An 18,356-nucleotide genomic window follows, 5' to 3' on the forward strand; every position below is an offset into this window, starting at 1 on the left:
AGGGGTAAGTGGCTGTCTATATTTTAAAGCATTTTGAACCATACAACAGCTACAGGTGTGGTGGAGGGGGAGGCGGAATTGCGCGGCAAGGAAGGAAGAATTGGGAGGACACCAAGGTAAAGGAGGCAGGAGGTGGCAGGAGGGATAGCAAACTGGGAGGGAGCATAAAGACAGGAAAGGAGAAGGAAGGAGCAAGCGAAGGGTGTGTGTTGGGGGGGGGGGAGGTAGGATACAGAGAAGGGAAGAGAAGGAGAGGGAGCCCTAAGGAGCAGGGGAGAGGAGGGTTGGGGCCAGATTTGGAAGGAAGGATAGATGTCAGGACAAAGCTCACCATTGGGACAGGGAGATGGTAAAATTTTCTTTGGGATAAGACATGAAGGATGTGAAGGTGCACGATTGGTGGGACACAGCATATAGGTGTGGCAGCAGACGGCGGTTGCACCGGAAAGGAGACACTGGGGGTGTGGATCGAGTTTGTAGATGATGTAGAGGATGTGGATGTGACTGAAGTAAGTGACGAGATGACGGAAGGCGATTGGTTTATAGAAGATCCTCGATGGCAATGGAATACAGGGAAGTCAGAGCAAATGGAAATCAATGATCCGGAAGGATTTATTGGATTTAGAAGGGTCAGAGATACAGGTGACATTGGCATAGTAGGGGATAGGATGGATCAAGGATATGTAGTTATGGAGGATGGTGGAAGGATGCAATCACCAAGTCTGGCCAGAAAGGAGTTTCAGAAGTCTGAGTCTATTGCAGGTTTTGTGTTGGATGGTAAGGAGATGGGATGCCCATGTGAAATGGTGGGCAAGGATGAGACCGAGGTATATTAAGGTGGGATTAAGATACATACATGAGATGAACTGGTTAAGGTGAGTTTGAAGGGAACACTGGGACCGTTGAAGGGTAGGATAGGGCAAGGAAGGCAATGTCATTAGCATACTGAAGGACGTGGACACGAGGGAAAGTAGTGGTTTGGGCACGTTGATTGTGTACAGGAGATAAAGGAGAGGAAAGGATGGATCCTTTTGGCACACCTCTGGTGAGATAGAAGGTTTGGGAATTGGTGATATAGATGGTGATATAGAAAGGATGGTGTGAGAGTAACAATGCAATGAGATGGACATAGTTCATAGGAAGGGCATAGATTTGAAAGCTGAAAGGGAGACCAGAATGCCACTCACGGTCATAGGCGTTCTAAAAGTCTAGGGAAACATAAATGGCAGTGCATTGGGAGTTAAGTTGGAGGGAGAGGAGATGGGTATGGTTAAGGAGGTGGTCTTCAGCAGAGGAGGAGAATTGAAGGCCACATTGGGCGAAATGAGGGAAGCAATGTTGATGTAGATGGTGATGGTGATGGAGATGGCAGGAGAGGACTGATTTGAAAATCTTGCTGAACAACGAGGTGAGACATATGGGGTGAGAGGAGGAGGTGTCAGAAAGGGGGTTTGTTGGGTTTAGGGAACACCAGGAAGCAGTAGGTCTTCCACAGGTCAGGGTAAAAGCCAGTGGAGAGTATGGTGGTGTACACAGTGGCAAGGGCAGCGAGGAAGGAGGGAGGACATCCCTTCAGGTAGTGGTAGGTGGTGCAATCATGACAAGGGCAGTGTTGTGTTTGGCACAGAGGATGAGTTGATTGTGTATAAGGAAATGGGAGTGTTTTACGCTGTTTGCAGTATATGGTCAAAGTACTGGAAGATACGAGCTAGCGATGGTATCGGTACATACAAGGAGGGTGGGAAAGAGGGGTATCAAAGTAAGGATCGTCAGCAATGAAGAAGACATTGGAGGGGTGGGATGCAAAATTATTAGCCAAACAGAGGTTATCAGGGAAGGGGTGGATGTCATTGAGGAGTGAGTAGTGTAGGGTGGGATTTCTGCCAGTAAGGTGATGGAAGGCAAACCAGTACTTGGAGGAGATGACAGGGAGAGCAATGTTGAGTCATGTACATGTCTGACATCAGTCGCTACATTTCTTTACTGTCAAAAGGTTAGCCGGCCGCAGTGGTCTAGTGGTTCTAGGCGTGCAGTCCAGAACCCTGCTTCTGCTACGGTCGCAGGTTCGAATCCTGCCTCGGGCATGGATGTGTGTGATGTCCTTAGGGTAGTTAGGTTTAAGTAGTTCTAAGTTCTAGGGGACTGATGACCACAGTAGTTAAGTCCCATAGTGCTCGGAGCCATTTGAACCATTTTGTCAAAAGGTTATGGATGTTTATCTTTATTTGCCAAGGAGTGTATTCCATTCACGAGTGTGGAGGAAGGAACGGTAAAGCCAAGGGGGAGGGGGGAGGCGCGCCCTCCGGAACCGCGCGACTGCTACGGTCGCAGGTTCGAACCCTGTCTCGGGCATGGATGTGTGTAATGTCCTTAGGTTAGTTAGGTTTAAGTAGTTCTAAGTTCTAGGGGACTGATGACCACATCTGTTAAGTCCCATAGTGCTCAGAGCCATTTGAACCATTTTTCGGAGGGGGTGGGGGGAGGGCAAGGGTAGGGCCAGGTATATGGATGGCTTTGATAGGAATGTGAGCTGCCACAGCGTCATACACTGTCTTGTGGAGGAAGGAGGAAGTGTGGGTAATGTCATAAGGGTGTTGACAGGTGAAGGGGTGACTTCCAACCTGGATGTTGATGGATTCCCGATAGGCACTCCATTATGCCTGGAAGTAATCATGAACGAGTTTGGGGTGGATATCTGGTCAGGGATTATTAGGAGGGCAAGATGCGATGGAGATAGTGAGGAGAATGAGGAGGTGATCAATGCCAAATGGATGGAGGACTTCCATGGTAATGTGCCCAAGGAAGTAAGGGAAGACAGGAATGACATCAGGGGTGGTGTTACTGTTGGCATGGGTGTACTGGGGAAGGGGGACAAGACCGCTTTCGATTGAGTCAATAAACCAATGCCTCCACCAGAGGTCTGCAGGGCCATAGCTACTTGTGTTGAGGTCTGTGACAATCACATATGTGAAGAAGGTGCGATCAATATGGGCCAGAAAGTCATATGGGATGGGAGTAGTGAGATAAACATAGTTGGTTGTGCAGGTGATGATCAGGGTGGGGAGAAAGACTCTGAGGAGAAGGTGTTTGGTAGGATCATTAATCAGTTGTTGTAGTTGGACAGGGATATTCTTAAGGTGGCCAATAGCAATCCCACCTCACTCTATGGGATGGGGATTGTCAGCATGATGCAGGACTTAGGGGGAGGCGGAGACAATGTTGATGAAGTAGATGTTGACATGGTTGTGGGGCAGGGTATGCATGAAGAGGGGCTTGTTTTCAGGGAGGGAGCAGACGTTTTGGTAAAGGATGCTATAGTCGCACCTTCAACGAGGACGAGGTGTGGAGGGGAGGGGATGGCGTGGAGGACAAGCTGAGACGAGGGTGTTGAGACAGGAGCAGGTAAAGTTTGCTTGGCTGGGGATAGCAGCTGGCACATGTGTTAAGGTGGAAGACAGAACTAGCAGCATGGAAAATCATCAGGAGCGTGTGTGTGCACTGGAAGGAGTGGATGTTCTGTAGGACTATGGTGAAGAAAGAGATGATGTTTCCAGTAATGGGGTGTGGAAGGGGATAAGAGTCACATGGGAGACAAAGTTATGTGAGGAATCATGCAGAGGATTTCTGTGTGGAAGGAGTAATTGGGGGCCTTAACGAGGACAGAGTCTGTCTAGTGGACAAATTGAGGGATGGGGGGCTTGGGACATACTTCTGGATTTCCAGGGTGTGGGTGCAGGCTTCGAGGAACTTAGGGTCAGGGTGAGAGGAGAGGAAGTTGTACACAGCAGGAGGCTGGGAGGCAGGAAGAGGAGTAGTGTCCAAGGGGTCAGAAGAGTCGAGATTAGTTTGCAGTTTTTTGTTGGGGGGGGGGGGGGAGGGAGCAGAGTCCGTACTGGGTATAAAAAAAATTCAAATGTGTGTGAAATCTTATGGGACTTAACTGCTAAGGTCATCAGTGCCTAAGCTTACACAGTACTTAACCTAAATTATCCTATGGACAAGCACACACACCTATGCCTGAGGGAGGACTCGAACCTCCGCCGGGACCAGCCGCACAGTCCATGACTGCAACGACTTAGACCGCACGGCTAATCCCGGGAGGCTTACTGGCTCGTTTCAAAGGCTTTTTGATGACAGTGGCCTGGGAAGGAGGGCGATGGATAGGGCTGAGTGGGAGCTGACGTGGGGCAGCTGCTTCCTTCCGAGTGGCGGCGCCAGAAGTGGTCCAACTAAAACATTCATATTTCTTTACGCACTACACGAATATGTAATTAAAAATGGGGGTTCCTATTTAAAAAAAACGCAGCTAATATCTGTTTGACCTATGGCAGCGCCATCTAGCGGGCCAACCATAGCGCCATCTGGTTTCACCCTTCAAGCAAGAAGAGTTTCATTCTTGGTAGTTTTTTCGTTTGATGCTTATTCCATGAGGTATTTTGTCCGGTCACTATCAATGGACCACCCTGTATAGCCGCACTGCTGGCTATGACGTCTCTTCCTCGGTAACTATGGTAATGTTTATTTCCTGCGTTAGTCGCACCCGCTTCAACCTGCCAATGGCCATGACCCAGCCTCTGCTGGTATGCAAACCGCCTTCGTTTTTGATGGTGATTTCAGGTACTTTTATTTAAACCGGTTCTTTTATGACGTTATCCCAAAATCCCTTTGCCCTCATAATGAGAGATGTTTCATCGAATAGAATTCAGTATACATTTTCTAAAACATGTTCTGACATGGCTGATTTTTCAGGGTTGTATAGGCATAAGCAGCTCTCCTGTCCCGTATTACGGCGTTGCTCCACAGTGTGTATTGTTCGACCGAAGTAGTAGCAGCCACACTGACATGGCATTTTATACTGCCCTAGATCGTTTTTCACAGCCCTCATGAGCCGTCGTATTTTTGTCAGGGCCGGAACACTGATGCCACAAAAAGGCAAAGAGGCAAGTTTCTTGTTCCCTTCTTCGATGCTGTTTTCCCTGCGTGTCCCACCAAAAGTAACATGTGATACCTGGCGTTGACTGTAGCCGTTTCTCGGAAGACTTTTCGGAGGTGGCTTAATTCTAGAGGCAGATTTTCAACGTCTGAGACGACTTCAGCAAGGTGGACGAGGGTGTTCAGAACGCTACGTTTTTGTGCAGGTGGTAGTGGCTAAGAGTGTTCAGATACCGATCCGTGTGTTTCTATACACTCTGTGGCTGAGGTGTCTATTGGTTTTTCAGTGAACGAGGACGTCAGGGAAGGACAATGCACCATATTTTATTACTTCCATCGTAAACTTAAAGCGGTCTTGAATGCCGTTTAGATGTTCTAAGAATTCTTGCAGTTTTTCACGTCCGTGGGGCCAGACGATAAAAATGTCGTCGACGTAACGTTTAAATCGACTCGACTTGTCTGGAGCCTTGTCCAAAGCGATGTCTTCAAATTTCTCCGTAGTATGGTTGGATATGGATGGAGCTAACGGCTTTCCATCACCACGCCGTTCAACTGGTGGAAATACTGGCTTCCATATTAGAAATACGATGATGTCAACGTATGGTTAAGCAATCCCACAATTGTACTGTCGATTAATGGGAGGGAAGATTCATGCAGTCTTTGACAGGAACACCCATATTTAGGGAGGCCACATCAAAAATGACCGGTGTATCACTTTGCGCAAGACGCAGATTTTTTATTTGGTTGATAAAAATCAACGGTGTTCTTGATGCGATAGACACAACTCATACGCGGGTTAAGGAGACTATCCAGACGTTTTGTCAACTTGTAACTTGGTGTAAGTGTTCACAACAGGGCGAAGAGGAGAATCCGTTTTGTAGACCTTTGGTAGCCCATAAAGCGTAGGCGGCCTCGGCGCCATAGGGAGGGGATTCTTAATAATGGGCTCTTCCAGTGATGACCGTTTTAGGAGCTCTGCTGTCTTTCTCATTATTCTTGATATCGGGCCCCGTAACAGTTTCCAGCAGGTATCCTTCTCGAGATTCAACTGAATTTTAGGGTCGGAGTCAGCTTTATACAGAATGGCGAATTCATTGCCCTTGTCATCTGGCAGAAACACGAAAGAAAAATTTTTGGAAACTTGTGATAAGGTGCTATGGGACCAAACTGCTGAGGTCATCGATCCCTAAGCTTACACACTATTTAATGTAACTTAAACTAACTTACGCTGACACGACAGACACGCCCATGCCTGAGGGATAACTGGAACCTCCGACGTGGGGCGTGGGGGGATGGGGGAGGGGGAAGGGGGAAGGGGGGAGGGGGGAAAGGGGAGGAGGAAGGGGGAAAGGGGAGCCGCGCAGACCGTGATAAGACGCCTCTGGCCGCGCGGCTACTCAGCGCGGTAGAATCACGATGAGGGGATCGTTGTTAAGTGCGTGAAGTCCGTTGCGTTAAGTCCTATTCAAATTAGACGGCGGCGGTATATATTTTGAAATAATCCGGCACGTTTCGCTATGAATTTCGTCTGCACTCTCACTAGGTGTCTTGCGGATTACTTGTTCAGCCCCACTTATAATATCACTGATAAGGATGCTCTGAGGCGCTGGTGGAAAGTGAAGACCTTCCTTAAATGCCGAAATGGCGCCCGCGTCGATGTCTCTCTCCGTCATATTGATGACAGTTCGTTATGTTGACTTTCGTTCTGCACCGTGTTGTTGTTGTTGACAGAGCCGGATGAACGAACTCCTTTTACTGTTTCTCTGTGGTCTTACTCTGCGATGACACCTGTTCTGCTATAGTGGCCGCGCCGATCCACTCCCAGTTTAGTTCCGAAGGTACCTCTGTTAATTGCTGGTGGACAGCCTGTAGCTCGTGACCGTGTGAATCCAGCTACTGTCTACTGAAATGTAATCTTTCCTGCAGCAGGGCCCAGCTGATTTTAACACATGGAAGCCCGAGAAGATTTTGTTAATTCTTATCGCCCCGAGACCCTGCTTGCATACATTATGCTATAGCTATAGCAAAAGAGAATAAGTGGTCAAAATAAATGTAGCTTATCGTTTTATTGTCAATAATGGACATAATCGGAAACAAAATTGATTTTCTCCTGTTAGATACAGTCATAAGAAAACAAAACTAAAGACGATAAACAGATTTCCACTTGATAAAAAGGTAAATAAAAATAAAAATAAGAAATTTGAAGACCTCCTTACAGGTTATTCCACTGAAAACACTGTAGTTTCTTCTCACGGTCATCATGCACAACACATTTTTTTATGAACCTACTGGCTCTTGTTATTGGAGACACTTTTGTAAGTGAATAGGTATACTCGTTACCAAATTGTCCAGATAAGACTTTGGAACACTGTCCCACTCCTCCACAGCAGCCTCTATGATGCCCTGTGAGGGCTCTGTGGGACAGTACGATTGCAGATCACTCATTTGGGCATGACTCACGCATTTCAATGCAGCTGAGATCTGAAAACCATGGAGGCTATTCCATCCGATTGGACGAGTCTAGGATCTGCTAAGAATGTGTTCTCATGATTGTCACGCTGGAGGTGTCGGTTGTCGTCCATCAGCGTGAATCTCGTTCCAATACGTTCACCAAATGGAGCCACAATGCGTGCAAGGATGTCATCCCAATGCTTCACACCAGTCATCGTCCCATGTATTGACCATGGTGTGTCATGTGGGTACACATGTATCCAATCTAAAACATTACTGAACCGTCTTGATAATGATGGTGGTCTACGACACACTTAGGGCATAGACGTTGTCCTCGTTGCCCACAAACAAGAACATCACTGTCAGGGTGGAGAGTTATACGAATCTCATCAGAAAAGAGAGTTGTGTCCCAATGCTGTTCAGTCCACAATGTGTGTTTTCGTGTCCATGTGGCACAAGCCTCTCTCCAAACCCAGTATAGAGGAGGAACCTTGACAAGTCTTTTGGCACATAATCCCTGCTCATAGAGCCTATTTCGTATCGGTTGTGTTAATAGCTGCCCTCCTGCAGCTTTTTGGGACTGCCGCCGTAGACTTGTAGCATTGTGTTGTTATCTGTTATATGGAAACACTGATCCTGCAGACCTGTTGTTTTTCTCCCGCAGTCTTATCTGTGACTGTCCTCAAATGATCCTTGTTCCAGATTCTAGAGATATCACTTTAAGTGACAGCGACATTCGCCGAGACTTTCACCTGTCTCATTCCCTGCTCCATTACGGTGACTATACGGAGGCTCTGATCGTACGTTGGTGTTGTCCGAAACATACTGAAGCAACAGAGCTCTCAAATTACACGCAGCATATGGATTGCTGTGTTTACAGGTGGCACGATTTCCACAGGCTGCACATACTGCCCCCTTACGGTAAAAACCTGGACTTTCCGCTAGATTTCATTACAAACAAACCAGTGTATTGATGTTATAATTTATTTCTGGATCACAACTTTCAATTTTAAAGTTTTCGCAATATGCAACATTTATTTTGACTACTGTATTTCGTAAATATTTCTTTAACAATATTTGAACTATATACTGTGACCTTTTGATCGTAGGATATCCGGATAGTGGTACTTGGTACCGAAACCGCTTGTCGTTAGACAAAATAAAACTGCGACTACAGCCGGAAGCAAACAATTTTTCTACAAAGTAAGATATCCGCAGATATATCAAGTAATAGCGCCATCGGCACAGACTTCTGTGCACAAAAAGTTATTGCTTTGAATCACCGAGGATATATCCGCATCAACACGGAGCTCAACTTATGGCGATCCATGGGGTAGAAATTTGACATGTGCGACACACAGGCCGTCGAAATGGGGTCCAGTTGAAAATACTGTGCCACACAAGACTTTCCCAGTTCGACAAACAGAGAAGAACATTGGATGTGGCCTCTGTTAAGAAACTATAGAGGCCCCCAATCCACAACCGATTTGCGAAAACTAAAAAAAAAAAAAACGACTTTGGCGGACTGGAATTTGAATCACACTCGTTGGTGGCGCGAAACCACGAAGGGCGTTGAAAGATTAATGCAACACATTCTTTTCTGAAGGCAGTTTGATTTTAGTCAGGAATCCAATACATCATATTATTCCCCACTCTTCTGGATATAAAAGCGCTATTTTTCAACATAATCTCAATTAAATGCGACGGCCTTACGCCACCTAACTGGGATGACCTGTAAGGCCGCTGGAAAACACTCTATTAGTCGACGTCGGAGACAACGTATTGCTGCATCAATAACCTCACGATTAACCACGTAACGCGCAAGTAATTCCGCACAGTTAGTTCTTCGTTGGTCTTTATAGTCTTTTGTTAGGCGACGCGAACCCAGCGGGAACACACCTTTGAGTACCCCAACTGGTGGACGAGTGTGTCAGCACCACCAGCAGAGACGTCCATTTGTGTGGTTAGGTGTTTGATTGTGATCCAGCAATCATCTAGAATGAAAGTGTCCGCACGTTCCAACATTGCAGGAGTCACAGCTGTGTGCGGCCGGCCGGCACGAGGGAGATCGGACGCGTTTGCGCCACCCTATTGCGATGATGACAGTTGCCTCGCCCAACGACTCATCGTGCTTTTGTTCACTACCATGTCTCCGTAGACATTCTGCAAGTAGCTAAGAGTATCTGCGATGCTGTGGTTTTGTGTCAAAAAAAAACTAAAAAACAGCTCTCTGCTTGGAACGCAGATCCGTTACAGACGCCATTATGAAGGCTACATATAGCACCGTCATGTATCGGAAATTCATGGAACTGTAGGGGCCGAAGCGGGAATATTACGCTATGTCCCACAGGTGACTACAGGCCGATCAGCATACTACCTGCAATTTCTAAAGCCCTAGAGCACATCGTCCATGAACAACTGACGGATTACCTCAAAACTCATAACATCCATGACGAATATCAGTCAGGCTTTCGAAAGCACCATAGTACAGCAACCGCATTAATCAAAATAACTGATGACATTAAACATGCTATGGACAGACGTGAAGCTACTATCCTAACACTGCTTGACTTTAGCAAGGCTTTTGACACAGTTGACTTCGATATATTACTAATTAAAATGAAACAGCTGAATTTCTCAAACAGCGCAATACAATGGTTCGACAGCTACCTCAAAAACAGAAGTCAACAAGTCATTTGTGGGTCGGAAAAGTCATCATGGAAAAGCGTGCGCTCTGGAGTTCCCCAAGGCTCCGTCCTTGGTCCACTACTCTTCTCACTGTACATTAATGATATTTCTTCAGTGATTCACTCCTGCAACTACCATCTTTATGCCGACGACATCCAACTGTACATAAGTGCAAGCCCCAAAAACATTGCTGGCGCAGTAGCGAGTATGAACGCAGATCTTTGTTCTGTTTCTCGATGGGCACAGAACCTAGGTCTGAAACTAAACCCCAAGAAATCCCAGGTCATACTTATATCTCATCCAAAGTTAATCAGCCGGTACTTTCGCGAAACAGTCCCTAAAATACTCCTCAATGGTACCCAACTACCATACCAAAAAACAGTAAAAGACCTTGGAATAATCTTGGATGAACACCTAAACTGGGAAGAACAAAGAGTCACAGCTTGCCGGAAATCGCTCTCCTCCCTACATGCAATTCAAAAGTTTAGAAAAATATTTCCAACACATGTTAAACAAAAATTAGTCCAAACACTAGTCTTGCCTAATCTTTACTACTGCGATGTAGTTCAACACGGCACAAATAGTGAAAATTCTAGATGCCTCGAGCTAGTGATGAATGCTTGCGTTAGATACGTGTGCAATATTCGGTTGTATGATCATATCAGTCCTTCATACTCCCAGCTAGGTTGGATACGCCCACATACGGCACGCGATCTCCACACGATGTGCTTACTTCATCGATTTCTTAGCCACTGGTGCCCCCAATACTTATCTTCTCACATTAAACACCTATCATCATTCCACAATCGCAACACCAGATCGGATACGTCTATCATCTTGGCTGTACCTTTACATAACACAAAATCTTTCTCCGTGTCATTCTCCATCTCAGCCATACGACTATGGAACGCGCTCCCCTGTGATCTGCGTCTTATCCAGAACTACTCAACATTCAAGAGGGAACTCAAAGCTTACATATTAGGGACGGTATAACCACCATTCTTGTGCCCCTCCCATCTCTTTCTTTCTCCTCTCCATCACAGCTTCGAATTTTACCGTTCTATTTCTCTTCCTCTAACCTATCTACCTCTTATATATCTCTTTCACCCCATTCTATCGTCTTAAGTCTCTGCTCGATGAGAATAACTCACAAGCTGCAAGAACATAACGAGAAAATTCCCAACTAACAATGGGACTGACATTCAGAAAAGAAAAGTATGTTTACTTTCATATACATAGTCATTATTATTATTATTATTACTATTATTATTATTATTATTATTATTATTACTATTATTATTATTATTATTATTGATTGTTATAATTATTTTTTATTGTTATAATTATCATTGTACTACTGTTATAATATCTATTTTTTTCTTTAACATCAATACTGCATAATAGGCTATATGTCCTTAATGTTAAGTAGAAACTGTAACTCGTTCAACCTGAGTATGCCTGGTTAGGTGTAAGAGAGGGCCTGAAGGCCCTAATCTTGCCAGGTAAAATAAATGCATAAATAAATAAATAAATATATAAGTTCCGCATTTTTTTGAACCAAAATTAGCCGAGTGAAAAAATGTGTTACACTCCTGGAAATGGAAAAAAGAACACATTGACACCGGTGTGTCAGACCCACCATACTTGCTCCGGACACTGCGAGAGGGCTGTACAAGCAATGATCACACGCACGGCACAGCGGACACACCAGGAACCGCGGTGTTGGCCGTCGAATGGCGCTAGCTGCGCAGCATTTGTGCACTGCCGCCGTCAGTGTCAGCCAGTTTGCCGTGGCATACGTAGCTCCATCGCAGTCTTTAACACTGGTAGCATGCCGCGACAGCGTGGACGTGAACCGTATGTGCAGTTGACGGACTTTGAGCGAGGGCGTATAGTGGGCATGCGGGAGGCCGGGTGGACGTACCGCCGAATTGCTCAACACGTGGGGCGTGAGGTCTCCACAGTACATCGATGTTGTCGCCAGTGGTCGGCGGAAGGTGCACGTGCCCGTCGACCTGGGACCGGACCGCAGCGACGCACGGATGCACGCCAAGACCGTAGGATCCTACGCAGTGCCGTAGGGGACCGCACCGCCACTTCCCACCAAATTAGGGACACTGTTGCTCCTGGGGTATCGGCGAGGACCATTCGCAACCGTCTCCATGAAGCTGGGCTACGGTCCCGCACACCGTTAGGCCGTCTTCCGCTCACGCCCCAGCATCGTGCAGCCCGCCTCCAGTGGTGTCGCGACAGGCGTGAATGGAGGGACGAATGGAGACGTGTCGTCTTCAGCGATGAGAGTCGCTTCTGCCTTGGTGCCAATGATGGTCGTATGCGTGTTTAGCGCCGTGCAGGTGAGCGCCACAATCAGGACTGCATACGACCGAGGCACACAGGGCCAACACCTGGCATCATGGTGTGGGGAGCGATCTCCTACACTGGCCGTACACCTCTGGTGATCGTCGAGGGGACACTGAATAGTGCACGGTACATCCAAACCGTCATCGAACCCATTGTTCTACCATTCCTAGACCGGCAAGGGAACTTGATGTTCCAACAGGACAATGCACGTCCGCATGTATCCCGTGCCACCCAACGTGCTCTAGAATGTGTAAGTCAACTACCCTGGCCAGCAAGATCTGCGGATCTGTCCCCCATTGAGCATGTTTGGGACTGGATGAAGCGTCGTCTCACGCGGTCTGCACGTCCAGCACGAACGCTGGTCCAACTGAGGCGCCAGGTGGAAATGGCATGGCAAGCCTTTCCACAGAACTACATCCAGCATCTCTACGATCGTCTCCATGGGAGAATAGCAGCCTGCATTGCTGCGAAAGGTGGATATACACTGTACTAGTGCCGACATTGTGCATGCTCTGTTGCCTGTGTCTATGTGCCTGCGGTTCTGTCAGTGTGATCATGTGATGTATCTGACCCCAGGAATGTGTCAATAAAGTTTCCCCTTCCTGGGACAATGAATTCACGGTGTTCTTATTTCAATTTCCAGGAGTGTATATTACTTGTTGAAAGCCCTTTGTGCTACTGCAAGCACTGCACAATGGGTCTTGGTAAATTAATTAACGTATTTACTTTCGTCTAGTAATTTGAGGATCCGTTAGAAAGGAACGTCTGAAATGTGCTAAATTACGACAATATTAATTACTCACATTCTGAACCCAACAAGTTTGCTTCTGAAAAGACAAACGTAAATAGAGGACTCTATTTTGTGAAGCGTCCTGTTATTTGGTCATCGTTTCGTAAGCTGCAGAGTAGATGGGGCCGTAACCCGAGGTGTATCTATGTGCATCTCATTCTCTTTTCAGAGCAGTCCTTTGGCCTCCTCGCTACCGAGCTCCGCCCTTGCCTATTTGCAGTTCATTAAACCGGCTGAGGGAAGGTAAGGCAGGGGACTGGATCAACCAGCCGCTGTGTTTGTGCTGCCGCTCTTTTAATAAATGCCAGAAATTTCCGTGAAGTATTCTTGTCGCAGAGCTGCAGAGCTGCCCTTGATTCAACATGCGTGCGTGCGTGCGATTCACAACTGGGAAACATCCGTACTACGCGCTGTTTATATTTGCTAATGTAATAGCGGCGCGTGCACGCAAACACACAAAGCGAAAACAAACCGGCACTCGCACTCACTCTACGCCGTTCCGTGACAATCGTCACACCTCCTGCGTTGCCAGCCTGCTTAAGTCGATTTCCGAGGACGGGCGCTCACAGGGCGCCATGGTAACCACTAAACTTTTGCCGATGGTTACACAAGTGGTTGCCACTGTTACAGAGTACAAGTAAATACCACATATTGGACATCCCGAAGTCCAAAAGAAGAAAACTTCCGTATAGCTCAGTGAGATTGTGGCATCCACGGTTATGAACAGGCATCTCAGGAACAGGCATGTAGAGAAATGGTTTCCATAAAATATGCTGCTCAAAAGTGAGTAGTTACCTTCTGAATGTCAAAGAGTGTATTTCAAATATCACAGATAAAATACAAGGTGCGAAGGATTATTTACTATTTCTACAGAAACGAGATTGCTGTGAAAGAGTCGAAGGACATAAAAGGGTAGCAATAGTTGAGAAGAGAGTGAAACAGGACTGTTGTCTATCCCCGATGTTATTCGATGTGTACAATGAGCAAGCTCTGAAGGAAACGAAGCAGATATTGAGAAAGAGAACTGTAGTTCAGAAGGAAGAAATAAAAACATAGACGTTTACTTGGAAGAAATGTTGAACGTAATACAGAGTAGATTACGTCTTGTAGAGGGGTAAGATGAGCAAGAAAAGCACAACAAAGGCTAGCAGAATGTCGTCCAATTAAGTAAGGCAACACAGAGGAATTAGTTTAGGAAATAAGAAACTAAAAGTAGTAGATGAGTTTTGATACTTGGGCAGAAAAAACTAATGATGGCCGAAATAGAGATGACAAAAAGAGAACTTTATTAACATCGATATCAGGAAGTCCTTTACGAATATATTCTGTGGGCAATTCTACTCGTAGACACAGACGAGTTGAAGGCGACCACCTTAGAATATCATCTAGGCAACTGGTTAAAAAGCTAAAAAGTCTAACAACACCCTCTCAATGTGTTTACTCCCGTGTGGCATTTACCAAAGTTTCTAAAAGATAACGCCTCCGTATTTTTTTTATTCTGTTCTCGATGTCGAGTGAGGTGTTACATTTCACTCGTCTTACTCGGTCGACTTTCCCGCTTGGCTGACGCAAGCCGAAATCCTTTGCCGCTAGAGGCATCTGAATTATACCATGTAACACGGCGGTGTTTAACGAAACTATCTCAGTGCATGAGAAACAGCGAGCTGTAATCGATTTTCTAGCCTTCAATCGAAATCCATTTCTTTCAGCATGACAATTCCAGACTACACACGAGCGGTTTGAGATCTACAACAATCCGATCTCTTTGGTTCACTGTCATCGATCATTCCCCATACAGTCCCAACTTGACTCTACCCGATTTTCTTACATTTACACAACTTAAAGGGCACTTACGAGGACTTCAGTTTGATAGCGATAAAGCGATGCAAGCAAGGTGCGGCTATGGCCCCGTAAATAACATCAAACATTCTGCAGAGACGGCACCAATTAACAGGTCTTGCGTTGGGAGAAATGTATTCGTCAACATGGTTGAGAAACAAACATGTAGACACGAAGAATAACGACGTAGAATGTTAGTAAAGTTTGTTTTATTTTTTAAAAAAAGCCTTAAGAGTTTTCATATAAAGATTCGGAGGCATTAGTTTTCAGCACTCCCTCGTATTAAGAAGAAGTCATCAAATGTTCACTCAAGTATTAGGAAATCGAGAAGAAAAAATGGCAAAACTTGACTAATTGAAATTGTCGGTTGCTAAGACGCATACTGAGGGTTCAAAGAATCGTAGGTTTTCCTTACGTTTACATTATGCACCTCGGAGAAATATATGACACGTACGAGGGGATCGAGGATAGTAGCAACACAGATAGAAGCCCATCTGTTTTAAAGAGTCTCATTTATTGCGTAGCCGCGCGGTCTCCGCCGCCTTGCTATTGTTTACGCGGCTCTTCCCCTCGGAGGTTCGGGTCATCCCTCGGGCATGGGTGTGTGTGTTGTCCTTAGCGTAAGTTAGATTAAGTTGGATTAAGTAGTGTGTAAGCCTAGGGACCTATGACCTCAGCAGTTTGGTCCGACAGGAACTTACCACTTATTTATAAAATGTATGGGGTTGTACATAGAAGAAGAAGGAATGTTAGGGTTTAACATCCCTTCGATGGCGATGTATTCAAGGCTGGAGCACAATCTCGGAAGTTAGAGGATAAAACCGGCCGAGCACTTTCAAAGGAACTGTCACTGCAGTTGGCTCACGAGATTTATGGAAATCTAAGAAAAAGAAATTGGATTGTCTGACTTAATGCGAGTCCAGTATGTTCCCACTGCGCCATCTAGCTCGCTTGGTTTAGGAGAATACATGGAAATATGGATCCGGTACAGCGTATACGAATACGATAAGAAAATTTGCAAAAAAAAGGACGTCAGCGTCTGTATCACTGCTGCTTCAAGAACATTTCGACAGTCTCAAGACGACAAGCGAATGATGAGACATTTGCGGTATGAACTTCACGTCCATCCGCGGGAGCACCATAGACAACTGGCAGGGTGACTAAGAAAGCGATACGGGCCTGGAATTAGTATCAATCTGTGATAGGCTCTGTTATAGGCTTGCTTTACTTTATTTGGGTTCTGTTTGTTGCATTTTAGTTAGGTACATTTTCCAGCACTAATATTTTTATTTGTGTTTGCCTCGGTAACTAACGGTTACTGCTAGCGTAGCTGCTCTACCCAAACAGCAGTCTGTGTGAGCAAACCAGTAGCGTCTTCACCTGCAGTTGCTCGTACTTCATGTACTTGAGCTATGCAAGGCTCTGTTTGAAAGGAATGACCTGATGTAGTTATAGGGTCGAGCCACGCGCGTCTGCTTTCATGTCCCGCAGCTAGTTCGCAGCTAATAGTGACTTGTATCTGTGATCCTGCAGTCAAACAATTTATGCATCGGCTAAAATTGCAAGTTAATAAATTAAACAGAAATACAAAATAAAAGTTAAATGAATAATTTAATAAAAAGGCTTCTATTTTAACGTCTGTGATTGATGTAGACGACAAAAGTTATACTGAATAATGTTTATTCAAGAAAGAACATCTCAGATAAACGGGAAGAGGTCTTACGATATTCAGGTAAAATGCAGACAAAGTGCCCTTATCAAATTAGCTGAGGGCGTTACAATAATGGTAGCAATATTCTTAAACTATTTAATCATCAAAGAATTTCGAAAACTAAGTCCATGTCGTGATCACAACACACGAATGATTCATCAACTCAAATCAATTCAGAGCTCAACATGATGGTTCACAAATTAACACACGGGATACAAATAATAGTTACTCATACTCTGCCTATTTTCAGTTCGGTAAATCAAGTGGAAATAGTCAGTCCTCAAGTCAAATGGCTCTAAGCACCTAGGGAATTAACATCTGATGTCATCAGTCCCCTAAACTTAGAACTACTTAAACCTACCTAACCTAAGGACATCACACACATCCATGCCCGAGGCAGGATTCGAACTTGTGACTGTAGCAGCAGCGCAGTTCCGAACTGAATCAGTTAGTTCTGCTCTGGAACACATTAAAACTTCTCGAAATGTAAATCCCTTCAGAAGCTGAGACATGGAACAGGTCGTTCACCACCCAGAATGGAACACCTATACTACCGAAAAACGTACGTTACCTCAGGCAGGTATGTTCTCTTCATAAATTGTCCAGAATCGCTCGAAAAGTCCTAGTTTCCGCTTGACTCCTATAGTGTTTCGCTACCGTTTGCTTCTCCCTTGGATGAAGGCTGTCCCCACAAAGAAAAAGCTCTTCAGACATGATCTGATTCATCTTGACCACTTTCCTGCTCTAAATCGACATATTAAAGCAATATTTAAATAAAGAAATGTTTTAAACGTTTTGTAAGACCTACGTAGTTTACAATAATTATAACTTAAGGTTCGTTCAGTAATAAATAAGTCAGTATTACTACAGGTTACGTCCGCACCGATAGCTGAATGGTCAGCGTGACGGCTTGCCGTCCTATGGGCCCGTGTTCGATTACCGGCTGGGTTGGAGATTTTCTCCGCTCAGGGACTGGGTGTTGTGTTGTCTTCATCGTTATTTCATCCCCATCCGTCGCGCAGGTCGCCTAATGTGGCGTCGAATGTAATAAAGCCTGCACCAGGCGGGAGGACCTGCCCCTCAAGGGGCCTCCCGGCCAATGACGCCAAACACTCTTTTCCATTTTTCCATTACAGATTATCGCTATATGTTATTTAATCAACTATTTATGCCCTTGTAACAGCAGCGTATTATGCTTCTCTTCTTCATCGTGGTGTCCGCTAACACATACTATTGGCCATATTTAAGCTTGCACAGATTTTTAATGGCACTTGCAATCAACGTTTAAAGAATGGTACTGGCAAAATGGTAAAGTGTTCATTAAATAAATACACAAGTATCACAACCTCTGAAGTATCCATGCTGTATATATTAGCTGTGTAAATGTGGAGAATACGATGTCCTGACAACCATTTGCACAATAAAAAAAGATATAAAAGATGTCGTAAATCAATAAATAATATTGACACAGATCCGTAGCTTTCAGGGATGATAGCTATCGTGCAATGCTACCATCTGAGAGATCTTTTACTGAAATCGTATGAAGCCATTAAAAATTGTTAATTCAGGAGTTCATTGTGTAAA

Source organism: Schistocerca gregaria, chromosome 1 (genome assembly GCF_023897955.1).
Source record: "Schistocerca gregaria isolate iqSchGreg1 chromosome 1, iqSchGreg1.2, whole genome shotgun sequence".
NCBI lineage: Eukaryota > Metazoa > Arthropoda > Insecta > Orthoptera > Acrididae > Schistocerca > Schistocerca gregaria.